The 15,129-nt window shown below is 44.1% G+C and overlaps 1 protein-coding gene across 1 annotated transcript in view; it reads right to left on the bottom strand.

The window, feature by feature from the left end:
- Positions 1–13,380, bottom strand: part of LOC122544519 (platelet endothelial cell adhesion molecule-like) — a 51,750-nt gene extending 38,370 nt beyond the window's left edge. The window contains exon 1 of the mRNA XM_043683804.1: positions 13,154–13,380. The gene's annotated coding sequence lies outside the window, so the exon portion shown is untranslated. The remainder of the gene's footprint in view (positions 1–13,153) is intronic.
- Positions 13,381–15,129: the final 1,749 nt, after the last annotated feature.

The raw sequence follows: 15,129 nt of genomic DNA on the forward strand, positions 1-15,129 counted from the left end.
CCTCCACTGTTTCCCTTGTCCCCCCACTCTACACCTCTCCCCTGTTCCCTAGACCCCCTCCCTCTGTCCCCTCCCCTGTTTCCCCAAACTCTTACTCTATCCCCTCCACTGTTTTTACTCCTCACTCTGTCCTCCCCTCATTTCCTCTCAGGTTCTCTCCATTCTAGAGACTTCAAAATTGAGGGCATAAGATGGGTGGTGCATAGATGGAACGAATAGCCAGAGGAAGTCATGCAGGCGGGTATGGCTACAACATTTAAGAGACATTTGGACAGGTACATGCATAGGAAAGGTTTAGGGGGATATGGGTGAACTGCAGACAAATGGAGCTGGTTCAGTTGAGGAAGTCTGGTCAACATGGATGAGTTGGGCTGACGTGTCTATTTCAGTGATGTATGACTCTATGACTCGATAATCAGGGAATTCATGCTGTCTTTGCCAGCAATGCCCTACATCCTTTGCCTGAATGAGGAGCCACGGTGTTGAGAAAACCGATGACTCATTCACAGTCTTTGTTTGCTCCAATCTTTAACAATCCATCGGCTCGTCCTGCTGTTCCTTTCAAATATACATGGCACCTGTTGACCAAAACCTTCAGCATTCACACTGTCGTTGTCCCTGATGATGTTTATCGGTTTGTAATTAGACCTACACTTTTCCTTTCTTGGTAGGCAACAGTTTACAGATCAGTACGAGGCGGTTTTAAAATATTAAAATCTACAACAAAGCCTGCATTTTCATAAGCCAATCCCTTAAATGTTGCCGTGGTATTTTAACTACCTCCGGACTGAGTGGCCAACTTTTCTTTTATTCAGTGGAGGAGGGCATGACCGAATAGGCCAGCATTTATTGTCCATTCCTAATGTCTCAGAGGGTACTTAAGATTCAACCACATTGCTGTGGGTCTGGGGACACATGTAGACCTGATCAGGTAAGGATGGCAGGTTCCTTCCCTCAAGGACATTGGTGAACCAGATGGGTTTAATGGACAATCGAGTCACGTTCAGTATCAGCGGTGTAATTCCAGAATGTTGTTGAATTTGAATTCCCCCATCTACCGTGATGGGATTCACACCGGGTCCCCAGAATATTACCGAGGTCTTTGGGTTAACAGTCCACTGATAAAACCAACAGGTAACCTATGCTCTTTTCTAAGTTGAAGTCTGCTGCTTTGGAAGTGTTTGACATCCCAACCCATTTTTTTGTGGCGTTTCCAAAGCATCGATCGTGAGAGAAATCTCATACATTCCCACAATGGGGTTCGAAATCTCAGAAAGATAGGAAAGGCTTCCAGCAGATTGTCGGTCTACGCTTTTCCTTAGAGACTCCCTGTCAGTCGTGTCTCCTCCATCCGGGTCGTCAATGGCTTGTGGCTTAGTGTCCATTCCGTCTGTGCGGTCAGAAGTTGCTAGTTGAAGCCTCACGCCGAGGGACACTTTCACTCTGAAAAGTAACCATTGAAATTGCCTGGTTTCTGTTAAAGTAACTCCTGCCCGTCAGATCTGTCAGACACGTCCTGTTCAAAGTTAGTCAGAATCAGAGAGGTTCCTTATCGTCCATTCATTGAAAGGGGCAAGGGATGTATTCCTTCCCTTATACTTGGACCTACGCTCAATTTTCAGATAAGTACATGAGAGCGAAGGAGAGGCAGTATTAAAGTTCTAAAAAGCACTAGCAGCCTAAAGAGTTTGGTAAATTCAAAACCAAGCACGTGCGAGGTCCAGAAAAGATTGACAATCGCAGTCACGTGAAAAAAGCTTCCCCAGAAGAAAATGAGTGGCATCAAATGCCGTGTGAAACAAGTTTTCTTTCATAACGTTCACAAGTTTGTTAACTATACACAAGAGTTATATTGTACCTCTTCACCGCACAGTTGATAGTGTTGAACGAAGCCCACCCCTCCTCCCCGTCTGTCTTATTGCATTTTACTTGCGTGGATTATTCTCGCAAAAGTTTTCATCTTCTCCATCTTATTTCTGCGATGGCTCACTGAGGTTCAGTGTGCCGTATGTGACAAAATAATCATCTGGGTCAGTCTTGGCATCCTGCAATTGAAAGATATCGGAATGAAACTGGAAACGAGTGGGAGCAGGAAGCTGAAGAGAAGGGAAAGATCTGTTGCGAAGCAGTTAGCATCGCGTATCTGGGGAAAATGGGAATGACCAGCAGACGTTCAGGTATTGAGAGTTCGAAATCTGGTGACACAGTGTTAATGTCCCTACCTCGCAGCCAGTAGGCCAGGGTTCAAGTCCCACACGCTCCTGCGGTGTGCGATAAACACTATAAAAAGCAGGAAGATGATGTTGAGTGGGACAGGACTTTGTTGAGGTCACAGCTGGAGCACTGCATGCAATTACACACTCCACACTATAGGAAGGATATGATTGCATTGGAGGGGTGCAGAGGAGATTCATGAAGATACTCCCTGGGATGGAGCATTTCAGCGATGAAGAGAAGCTAGATAAGCTCGGCTTGTTTACTTTGGAGCAGAGAAGTCGAATGTGGTTTTGATTTTTTTGCCATCCACTTATGGGATGGCAGCATCCCTGGCTGGGCCAGAATTTTGTTGCCCACTTTCTAGTTGCTCCCTTGAAAATACGATGGTGAGCTGCATTCCTGAGCCACTGTAGTTCCCGTGTTGTAGGTGGACTCACAACTCACTTAGGGAGGGAATTCCAGCATTTCGACCCCGTGACACTGAAGGAATGGCTGATGTTTTTCCAAAGGATTGCGATTGGCTCAAAGCGGATCTCACAAGGGTAGTATTCCCATCTGCAGCTCTTGTGCGTCCACATTGAAGTAGTGTTACTGCTGCGACCCTTTGGGTACAAATGATAATGGACAATTGTACGTGGAATGATACAGAGTGAATGGGCTATCGCATTGAGAAAGGGTGGCTGATGATTTCCCACTGTGCTTAAAGGCAGACACAGAGTTGGGTGGAAGGGGAGTTGTGAAGGAAGATTCAGAGATTTTTCAGTATGATTTAGACAAGTTGAGCAATTGAGCCAAAGCATGGCAGATGCAGTTTAATGTACATCAGCATGAGGTTATTCAGTTGAGAGCAAAAACGATAAGGTGGATTATTATCTGAAGGACAATGACTGGGAAAGGGGAGAAGTGCAGTCAGTTGCTGAAAGTGAACACTACAGGAGCAGCAGGCGGTCAACAAGTTAAATGGGATGTTGGCCTTCATAGTGAGAGGATTCTCACTATGATGTGGGATGATTTGCTGCAATTGGACGGGGTGGTATGTTACCCTAAATTGTTGTCTGTGCAGTGTGGGTTCACCTTATTTGAGGAAGAACATCCTGGCTATGGATGGTGTTTCCTAGATTGAGTCCTGAGATGGCAGGACCAACGGATGGAGTTTAGAAGAATGAGGGGAAATCAAATAGAAATCTGTAAAACGCTAAGAGGACTAAAGAGGGTAAACACAAGAAGGATGTCCCCGATGAACAAAAGGGAATACAGAACCAGGGAGTAACACTCTAAAGGAGACAGGGTAGGACTGAGACGTGGAGAAATGTCTTCACCTGGAGAGTGAGGAACCTGTGGAATTCCTGCTGCAGAAAGTGGTCGGCGTCAGGAGGCTGAATGTTTTTTCAAGAAGGACTGCTTAGGGGTAAAGGGAGAGCGTGGGGGAAGAGGGGCAGGGGAGTGAGTTGGATGATCCTATTGAATAGGGAGAGTAGGCTGGAAGGGCTGAGAGGATTACTCCTGCTCCGACTTTCTAACGTGTATACTTCGATTGGTCTGATAAGAATCAACAGTTCCCCTTTTACACTGTGGATGCAAGGTATAAATCTACCTGCACTTTCTGCGGCAATAGCCATAGCCTATTTCGACTGAAAATGTAACATTCCTTCTTCCTATCAGAGGAGAAACCAACATTTGCCTAAAAACTATAACAGAATGAGCTGCGAAGGAACACTTTGCAGACATTAAGAATTTGAGCGGACTCACTGAGGGCTTATCAACATCAAAGATGTCGCTGAATCTTTCAGCAGCGTAGCTGTGTTTTTGTCAACTTTTAAAAGATGTCAGTGCAACTCTTTCTGAATTGACCCTCTCAAACAATCCAGACACTTCAGAATATCGCATTTAGAAAACTCACTCTGATTAAATCCTTCCAGCTGTATTTTTTTAGGATGCGAGTCAATGTAACACCTTAGGCAGACCTTCTTAATCGCATCAGCCTTTACATCACTTGCCCGGCTGTTGTACATGAATTAACAGGAGTGAACCATGCAGATGACATACATTGGTGTCTTGGCCGCTGTATGCTGTTAGTTCCAAATAGTTCAGTTGGTTGAAGGCTAGCTTTTGTCATGCATTGCATGCAAAACCTTGGGAATAGTGTGTGGATAATTTCCAAACCAGCTGAGTCCCTGAAGGACTCTCCTTCTGAGCCTCTCCCTTTCATGGGGCATGATGGCTCCCAAGTTAAACCACCACCCTTCTCTCTCTTTTTCTCTCTCTCTCCCTCTCTCTCTCTCTCTCTCTCTAATGAGGGAGCAGGATGATGGTCTGGCAGAACATTAAAATTTCCTGTGCATTCATCAAGACAAAGACTAGGATGCGTTCTGAGAGACAGATTTCATTGTTCACCAGGTCAAGTTGAGTTCAAATGTCCCTTATGGGCTTTGACAAGTGTACATGTGATAATTTTCAGTTCATCTTTTTGAGCAAAAAATACCATGCAGTGGTTTTATTTTCTCTGTCATCTTCACTCAGTAGATGATAGAATTTGGCAAATTGTCTTGCCTTGAATATTGAGTAACGAAAATAACACTTGCTTTCTTTCTCTCCACAGATGCTACCAGACCTGCAGAATTTCTCTAGAATTGTCCGAATTTGTTTCAGTTCTCTAGCAACTGCAATTCTTAGTTTTATATGAAAAATATTTATATCTGCCTCAGTTAGGCGTAAAATGCACTTTCCATTTCCTTTTTCACACACATAATGTTCAAAAATGTAATTGTGAAGCAACCACCATCGTAACCCACTCAACAACACACACGACTATATCCCTCTCTATTTGATCTGCGTGTTTTTTCCTTGTCACTGATAACATATAAAACATACCTGAAACGTTTGCCTTTACTCTATCTGTAGGAGATTAAAGGTACAGAGAAGTTCAGATCGGGGCTTGTTTCTGATTAGCTGGTTTACTCTCTATTCCTTGTAAATGGTGGAGAGTTATTTTGGCAAACCCTTTGTACCTTACACTCCAGTCACTAGAAACACTGCAGTATTTATGTGTCCGGAACTGGTCACACACAGAGACATTTCCACAGCAATCGGGAACACGCTATTGTTGGAGTTGCAATGATTTTCACCCTCTCTCTCTCGCACAATCATAATATTGAGAAGATGAGATTTTGACCAGTCTCCATTGTCTTCTTGATGGTGACTACTAAATAAACTAAAACCGGATAAAATGCACACAAGAAGCACCCATCGATCAGAAAGCTTCATTATAATGGGCTAAATTTACATGGATTAGATAGATTGATATACGGTGTCAATATCTATACCAGAGAGAGATAGGAGCTTGATTAGTGAGGGGGATCAAGGTTTATGGGGAGAAGAGAGGAGAATGAGGTTGAGAAACATTCTGCCGTGCTTGAGTGGCAGAGCTGACTGGATGAACTGAATGGCCGAATTCTGCTCCTCTATCTTATGGCCCTATCCAGACAAACATATAAACATGCATAACGATAGATAACATTAGTGATAACTACGTTAGTTCCGACCACTCGAAGGCTATGGTAGAGGAAATGTGCTGCTCTCCATTATCCTTAGCTCGAAGCACTTGTGTGTCTCAGGAACCGGATCTTTGCAGTATTCGCTCATTGTAACCAATGTCTGTTGGATTTCCCAACACCAGAGTACTGCAACGTCAGTTTCTAATGTTACTTAAGGTAATTCAACTCCAAATTCTTCTGCACCATCTATAAGGCACAAGTCAAGAATGTGATGGAATGCTCCTCACTTGCCTGAATGAATGGAGACTCAAATAACACTCAAGACACCATCCAGGACAAATCAGCCCACTTCGTTGGAACTCCCTCCACCAATGACGTTCAGTAGCAGCAGTGTGTACTACCTTCGAGATGAACTGCAGAAATTTAGCAAAGATCCTCAGACATCACCTGAGATCCCCACAAATACTTCCATCTAAAAAGACAAGGCAGGTAACAGATATATATGCAAACACCATCAACTCCAAGTCACTCACCATGGAAATATATCGTCATTCATTCATAGTCGCTTGGTCATAATCATGACTTTCCCTTCCTAATGGCATTGTGGGTCACCCCACAGCAGGTGGACTACAGCGGTTCAAGAAAGTATCTCATCATCACCTTCTTCAATGAATCTAGGGACAAGCATTAAATGCTGGGCCCAGCCAGTGCCGCCCACAAAGTGAATTTTAAATATAAATACATAACTTGAGATAAAATAAACTTTGGTGAGGCAAGTAAGCCATTCTGATGAAGATCCAAGCACAGGATATTAACAGCCGGAGCACTCTGGAAAAGGTAGAGGTCTACAACACAGAAAAAGGCAAATCGACCCATCGAATGTGTGCCAGTCAAAACCAGGCATCTCACTATTCTCCAGTTACATTTCCTGAGGACTTCGCCCATAGCAAGTGCCAATCTAAATCCTTCGTCATTGTGATGATGGGCAGTAAGTTCCAGATACCCCACCACACTCTGGGAAAATAATATTTTTCTTCACATCTCCTTTACGTTCAATCTATGCCCCTCCCCCAGTCATTGGTTCCGCGTTTCAAGGGAAAAAAATGTTTCTTCCTGTTTACCATATCTATGCTTCCTCATTGTTTTATAGATCTCAACAAGAAGGAGTTCATGTCTTGGGTTAAAGGGTTTGAACGGTACAAGGGAGAAAGCGGGGAACTGGGGACTAAATTGGATGGTCAGCCATGATCCAATCAAGTGGTCGAGGCAGGCTAGAAAGGCCCAATTACCTACTCCTGCATTCCAGCTTCTGTATTCCCCCTCAGCCTCTGCAGTTCGAAGGAAAACAGTCGCACTCCAGCCCATCTGATGGCTCAGATGTTTATCCAGAATTTCTATGCTAGAACAGATTGAGGGTAGGAAGAAGAATGTGCTAAAATTTAGAAAAAACGTGGGATACATAAATCCCCTAGTTGGGAAGGCATATATCCTGTGTTACTACAAGTAGCGAGGGAAGACATTGCTGCTCCATTGGCGATGGAATAGCACCAGATGATTGGAGGGTGGCAAATGCTGGAACGGGAATGGAGATAATTCTGGAAATTACAGATCAGTCAGCCTTACGTCAGTGGTGGGCAATGTATTGGAGAGAATTCTGAGACTCAGGATTTATGATTACGTGGAAATCCATAGTTTGATTAGAAATAGTCAGCTTGGCTTTGTGAGGGGTGGGCCATACCGCACAAACCTTATTGAATTAATTGAGGATATGAAGAAACATATTGATGAAGGTAGAGCAATGGCTGTGGTGGGCAAGGACATTAGCAAGGTGTTTGATAAGATTCCCCATTGTAGGCTTGGTCAGAAAATAATGAGGTATGGAATACAGGGAAAACTGCGATTTTTGAGAAGGTTGTAGCTCAGGCTGTTGTTCAGGTTGTAACTTTGCTCATTTAGCTGGTAGGTTTACTCTCAGATGTTCTGACACTATACTAGGAAACATCATAAGTGAGCCTCTGGTGACGTGCCGGTGTTCTGTCCCGCTTTCTATTTATGTGTCTTTGTCTGCTAAGGTAGGTGATACCATTTCCATTTTTTTTAGAAATGTTGGTACATGAGGTCCAATTCGATGTGCTTATTGATGGAGTTCAGTTTGAATATCAGGCCTCTAGGAATTCTAATGCGTGTCTTTGTTTAGCATATGCTCGGATGGATGGGTTCTCCCGTTGAATTGGTGTCCTTCTTCGCCAAGCCAAAGTAATACTGTGGCAGCTACAGCAGGTCAGAAACTGGGAATCATGCAGGGAACAATTCATCTCCTGATTCCCCAAAGCATGTCCACCACCGACAACGCACAAACAAGAGCGTGATAGAATATTCCTCTGGTTGTGTGCAAATTCAACAACACTAGAGAAGCTCAACATCATCCAGGGACAAAGCAAACTCCGCTCTAATTGGCATCAACTCCAGAAAAATTAACTCCCATCACCACTGACGTTCTATCGCAGCAGTGTGTACCACCCACACGATTCACTGCAGAAATTCACCAAAAACCTGAGACAGCGCCTTTCAAACCGATGGCTGCTTCAATCTAGAAGCAAAAGGGCAGCAGATACAGGGAGCACCATTCGCTGTAATTTTTCCTCCGAAACGCTCGCTATCATGACGTGGAAATAAATTGACTATTCCTTCGCTGTTGCTGGGTCAATATCCTGGAATTCCCTTCCGAAGGGCATCATGAGTCTACCTACATCAAATGGACTGTATCGGTTTGAAAGAGCAGCTCACTTCCACCTTCTCAAAGGGGCAATTAGGGACAGGGGAGTGGGCAATAAACGTTGGGCTCTGAGTAAAAAAATAACTCTCAGTGACATCAGCATGCCTGTCATCCTTCACCAACCACTGCACCCTTTTTTTTGTTGTAAGTACAATGTAAGTTCAGTTTGTTCTTAAAAAGGGGAAGTGCGAAACATCCTCAGTAATGCTTAAATTGGTGGTTCATGAAATCCCACTGAACAGAGACAGAAGGTAGCCATTTGGAGAAGTCAATCAGCAAACACGTGGTCTGGAGCTCCACGTGACTCCAAACACATAAGGAAGTGAATTATTTCGGAATGCTCTGTGAAGGGGTTCAGCAAGACACTCACTTCGCAGAAATTCGTGTTTTTTTGACGAAATTCTCCCCAAATAATGATTTTGTCAACAAAACTGCAAAAACACTGCTACTCCCAGACATTCATCCAAACTTGAACAATCAGCTTACTTTTCGGTCGAAACTGGATGAAAGGAAGGACTGCAGATGCTAGAGATCAGAGTCTAAGTTGGAGTAGGGCTGGAAAAGCACAACAGGTCAGGCAGCATCCGAGGAGCAGGCAAGTCGAAACGCCTGGCATTCTCTCCACAATCAACATTAATTTGACAATCGATGATATTTTGGTCAGAAGACCAGAGGAGATTGGGACAGAAAATGGTTATGCGTGGCTTTTGGAAATTACAGGGAGGAAATCAGTGTGGGTAATGTAGCGCTATATGTGATGGGAAATGTACGACAGCAATAACAGTGATATTGGATCACATGGTGTGGAATCCATCATGGGCAGAACAAAGATTACATTCGGAGTTTAGAAGAATGACGGGTTTTGGAATCTCATAGAAACCTATAAAATTCTTAGAGGACTAGACAAGGTAAACACAGGAAGAATACTCTTGATGATAGGGTGGGAGGTGGTAGGGGAATCGAGAACCAGGAGATCACAGCCTAAAGGAGACGAGCTCTACTGAGATGGAGAGAAATGTCTTCATCTAGAGAGTGGGGAACCTGTGGAATTCTCTGTCACAGGAAGTGGTTGGGACCAGAACATTGAATGCTGTTTAGGAACGAGCTAGATAAAGTTCTTAGGGGTTAGAGAGTGGGAGGGCAGGAACTGAGCTGGATGATCAGTCACGATCCCAGTGAATGATCAGAGCAGCTGAATAGTGCCGAATGACCTACTCCTACTCGTATTTTCTATATTCCATGTTAATAGAGTGTCGAGTTGGATGAGCTACCATCGTCATATTGAATGGCATTGCAGACTCGAAGCACTGAGTGCTCACATATTCCGGGTTCCTACGTTTCGATGTAACATGAAGGTTTAAGACACGGAATGAACTTGTTGACTTTATTTACCAAGTTCCATGTTCCCTATTTATGGCATTTAATTCAGGAAAATGTGAGCCGTTACATTTTGGTCAGGCAGACCAGGATAGGAATGACATAGTTAATGCTCGGATCCTGAGGAGTGTTATCGAATATAAAGAACAAGGAATGCAGCAGCAAATCTGGAAAAGTGGTATTGCAGATGCACAGGGCGATGAGGAGCATATTTGGCATGCTTGCCTTCATTAGTCAGAGCACTGAGTACAGGAGTTGATTTGCCCTGCTCGAGGAAGGATTTTATTAAACTGGAAAGGGTTCAAAAAATTGACAAGGTTGTTAGCGAGACTAGATCTTTTGATTGACAACAAGAGGCTAGATAAGCTGGGACTCTTATCCCTGGATTGTAGGAGGCTGAGGTGTGATCACATGGGGATTTATAAAATCATGAAGGGTATAGAGAAGGTGAATAACCAAAGCATTTTCCTTGGGTAAGGGAGTCTAAAACTAGACGGTACACAGTTTTATGGAGAAAGCGGGAAGGGACCCGAAAGGCAACGTTTTCACACAGATGTTGCTGTGTATATGAAATGAGCTGCACAGCAAGTGGTAGACGCGGATATAGTTGCAACATTTAAAAGACCTTTTGAGAGGTGCATGAGTAGGAAAAGTTTAAAAGGATATAGTCCAAATGGAGGCAAATTGGACTAGTTTATTTTGGAAACCTGGTTGGCATGGATGAGTTGGGCCTGTTTCCATGTTGGATAGCTCTGTGACTCTAACGTCCAAGGTTGTGTTGCTTTAATCTAGTGTGGTATTCAAGGTCAAAGCACCAACTTTGTACGTGAGCTGATTGTTCAATTACTCTTTGGATGATTTCTACTCCTTCACTGTGTAGAGGTACTGTTGACTCATTCCTCACCGAACAATGGTAAAACCCTTCATCCCTTCTGGTCATGGCTCAAATGTTGTAAACAAGTTCAGTGCTGTTGGAAACTTCCAATACAATTCCTCGCTTGAGCCCTTGTAGAATTGTAATAAATCGGCAAACAGCCTTAGGATTAAGGATCCTGTGTTTACTTCGATTAACTCACTTCTGAGTTGAATTATTAGAAATGGTTTTGACACTGGAATTGCTGAAAATATGAACAAATGTGAGGTCCCTCTGTTAGGCGTAGTCAATTGCAAACTCAACTATGAATTTCATCAAAGTCACATACATTTTCATGTCCTTCTTTTCATTATTCATGCAGAGGATGTGGGCATCACTGGGTAGTCAGTCACTTATCTCCGGTCCCTAATGACACAGACGGCAGTTAAGGATTGTAATGCTGGAGTCACATTGATTCCCTTTTGAACTGAAAATCAGATTCAACCCAACACGAGGTAGGACTCTGACTTCGTAGGGCATAGAACAGTACAGCACAGGAACAAGTCGTTCAGCCGACCATATCTGTGTACGACCATGCTGTTATTCTATTCTGATCCAATCTGACTGCACATGGTCCATGACTCTCTATTTCTGCCTGTTCATTGTCTGTCTAAATATTTCTTAAACTCTACTATAGTACATGCTTCTACTTCTTCGTTCCAGGTACCTACCATCAGTGGGCGGCACGGTGGCACAGTGGTTAGCAGCGCTTTTTGCGCTTCGGCGGGTCGGTGTGGACTTGTTGGGCCGAAGGGCCTGTTTCCACACTGTAAAGTAATCTAAAAAAAAAACCTTGTCTCACATATCTCCTTTAAAGTCGCTCCCTTTCACCTGAAAGCTGTGTTCCCCTACTATTTGACACTTCCAAACTAGGCGAACGTTTCTGACTCTCCACCCTCTCCAGGCCTCTCATAATTGTATATACTTCGATCAGGTCACACCTCAGCCTCTGATGCTGTTAGTGAAAACAATTCAATTTTGTCCAACCTCACCTCATACCTAATACACGCCAATACAGGCAAGATTCTGGCAAATCTCGTTTGCACTATCTCTGAAGCCTCCACACGCTTCCTATAATGTGGGGACGAGAACAGCACTCAAACTTCTTTACTGCCTAACGCTCCTGCAAAAGGGAGAGGCTCTCATAATGAGATACTGGAAAAACGTAGATTGTTTTGCTTTGGGCGGCGGAGGCTGTAGGGAAACTTGATAGAGGTATGTAAGGTTATGCTTTGCATAGATCGGATCACGCATGTAAAAGGGCCATGAGGGGAAATATTTTCACACAGACAGTAGTGAAAGTATAGAACGCGCTGCCCGACGGCGTGGTGGAAACTGGTACAATTACAGCATTTAAAAGTTATTTGGACACTTATATGGATAGGAACAGTTTAAAAGAGTATGTGCCATGCACAGGCAAGTGTGACTAGTTTAGGAAACCTGGTCAGAATGGACGAGTTGGGCTGAAGGGCCTGCTTGCATGTTGGAATCAATGTTTATGACTCTCACGGCTGCACCCTCTTCTCTGTACATCACTGCCACTTGGGGGTTTGTCCTGCTGCGAGGACAGCGACACCAACGGCACGGGTTCAAATTCTGCACTGGCTAGTATGACCATGAAGGGCTCTCCAATACATCTCTCGCCTCTCCTGATGTGTGATGATCCTCACATTAAATGACCACTAAGTGTCCTCACTCGCTGACGAGAGAGAGGGGCTGTGGTGACTTTGCTATCTTTCCCATTACTCATAAACCGTTAAAGGAAGTGATATTGACAAAGAAGACAGAGAGAGGATGTTTTTTTCCTGTGGCAGTCTAGAACGATCAGTTATCGTTTCAGGATAAGGGAGTGAGGCAGATTGAGTACTGAAATGAGAAGGAATGGCTTCTCTCAAAGGGGGCGATAGTGATGATGAGACAGTGAATAAGCTTGGGTTGTTTATTCTTCGGCAGGGAAGTTGTTGGGGTGCGAGGTGGGGCGGGAAGTGACCTGATAGAGATGTGTAAGATTATGAAGGACATTCAAGGACATTTTCTCAGGGTAGAGGAGTCCAAATCTGGAGTGCATTATTTTAAAGTGAACGGCAGGCAGGAATTTGAGGATAGTGATGGGGGTCTTGAATGCACTGCTGGGAGGAGTGAAGCCTCACAATGTGGACGTGGACAAGCACTTGGAATATAATAACATTCAAAGCTGCGGTCTTAGTGCAGGAAAGTGGGGCTCGTTTACAATTAATATTTCTTTGGCAATACAGACATAATGGGCTGAAGGAATTCTTCAGAACTGCATAATTCAGAATGTCTCCAGTATTTAGATCAACAATTCAGAGAAATATAAATATTGTCTCCCGTTAGATTGTAACATTCGGTACGTACCTTGAACCTGAACATCAACAGGCCTTGAGGTGTGTGGGTAATTTTTACATCTTCACAATCCACTGTCATTGGTAATGTTTGCATTAATGCTGTATGAAGATTCGCGGTTTTTAGACGTCATTGAATGGATCATCTTGCCGTTTTTGTGAAAGGTAAATTCTCTCTCCCACCTTCTATTGTCTGTGTACGACATTTTAGTTCCATGATCTCTCCTTCGAACAGTGAAACTGGGACAACATGGAAAGCCATATATGCATCTAAGATTGAAAGCAAAAGTTGCATTATTATGAGAAGGTGTACAAATATAACAGAAATTGACAATTCATAAAAAAAACTTTGTAAGAGTAAAAGACAAGGACAATGATTATTACAATAGCAGCAGGAGGTAGATAAGAGTGCATATCAGCAAGATAAATAGGAATGGGACTGACAATTCATACTGATATCATATGACACTCAGACCTCAGAGTAAAGGATTCTGTTGGCAATAGTGATTGTGAATTTTAGTTGATGCAATCAGTTAGTTGGATAAGAATGTGAAGTGATGTGTTGACAGACAAGAAAAGAGCACCACTTTCTGGGTAAAAGCACCTCTCCTCATCTTATTCCTACCCCATCTCCTTGAGACTGTGACACCCCCCGTCCCCCGGGTCTGGACATCTATCCCACTCACAGGGTTATTGGGAACATCCTTCTTGTTTTTACCCTGTCTAGTCATAGAGTCAAACAGCATGGAAAGAAAGTCTTTGATCCAATCAGTCCATGCACCCAAATGGCTGGCACGGTGGATCAGTGGTTAGCACTGCTGCTTCACGACACCAGGGTCCCAGCTTCGATTCCAATCTCGGGGACTCTCTGTGTGGAGTTTGCATATTCTCCCCGAGTCTGCGTGGGATTGCTCCCGTTTCCTCCCACAGTCCAAAGATGTACAAATCAGGTGAATTGGCCATGCTGGCTTGCCCATAATGCTTTAGTCAAAGTAGAAACGGGTCTTGTGGGTTACTCTTCGGAGGGTCGGTGTGGAGTGGTTGGGCCGAAGGGCCTGTTCCCATACTGTAGGGGACCTGATCTAGTTTTCCATACACTGCTCCAACCTATTACGTTTAACGCATATTTTCCAAACCTTTCCTATTCATACGTTTAGGAGAAGGAGAGGAGTGCAGCTGCTGGAAAGTCAGAATCAAAAAGTGTGGCACAGGAAAAACATAGCAGATCAGGCAGCATCCGAGGAACAGGAGAGTCATTGAATCAGGTATAGGCCCTTGGTCAGGAATGTGGGGGTGGGTTTTCTTTAGAGGGCGGAAGGGAAGGGTGCAGTGGATTGGATGGCGAGGAAGTCGGATTGGTATGACAGGTCAAGAGGGCATTTCCGAGTTGTAAAGTTGAATTTGGGATGAGGTGGCGGGATGAGAGATCTGGAAACTAGTGAAGTTGATGTTGATGCCGTGTGTTTGGAGGGTTCCAAGGCAGAAAATGAGGCCTGCTTCGTTCAGTCGTCAGGTGGCTTGGATTTGGAGGTAGAGGAGGCCCAGCATGTATATGACCTTTGGCAAGTGTGATGGGTGTTGAAATGGACGGCCACAGGACAGTCGGGTGTTTGGTGCGTGTGACCCAGAGTTATTCCCTGAAATGATCCGCAAGTTGGCATCCTGTCTCACCAATGTAGAGGAGGCCACATCGAGAACAACGGAACAGTTGGGTGGATATGCAAGAAAATCTCTGCCAGATTTGAAATGATCTTTTAGAGCTTGAGGACGAAGCTGTGGGCGCAGGTTTTACATCTCGTGTGACAGCAACCGAAGGTGCTAGGTTTAGTTGGTGGGTAGGTGAGGGGCGTGAAACTAACAAGGGAGTCACAGAGTGAATAGTCTCTGTGGAACACATGTAGGGGTAGGAACCCAAATATATCTGGTGGCAAGGTCTAATTGTCGATGATGGAAATGGCGGAGGATAATGCTCTGTCTCCACAGATTAGT

The sequence above is a fragment of the Chiloscyllium plagiosum genome, chromosome 50, assembly GCF_004010195.1.
Source record: "Chiloscyllium plagiosum isolate BGI_BamShark_2017 chromosome 50, ASM401019v2, whole genome shotgun sequence".
In the NCBI taxonomy this organism is placed as follows: Eukaryota; Metazoa; Chordata; class Chondrichthyes; order Orectolobiformes; family Hemiscylliidae; genus Chiloscyllium; species Chiloscyllium plagiosum.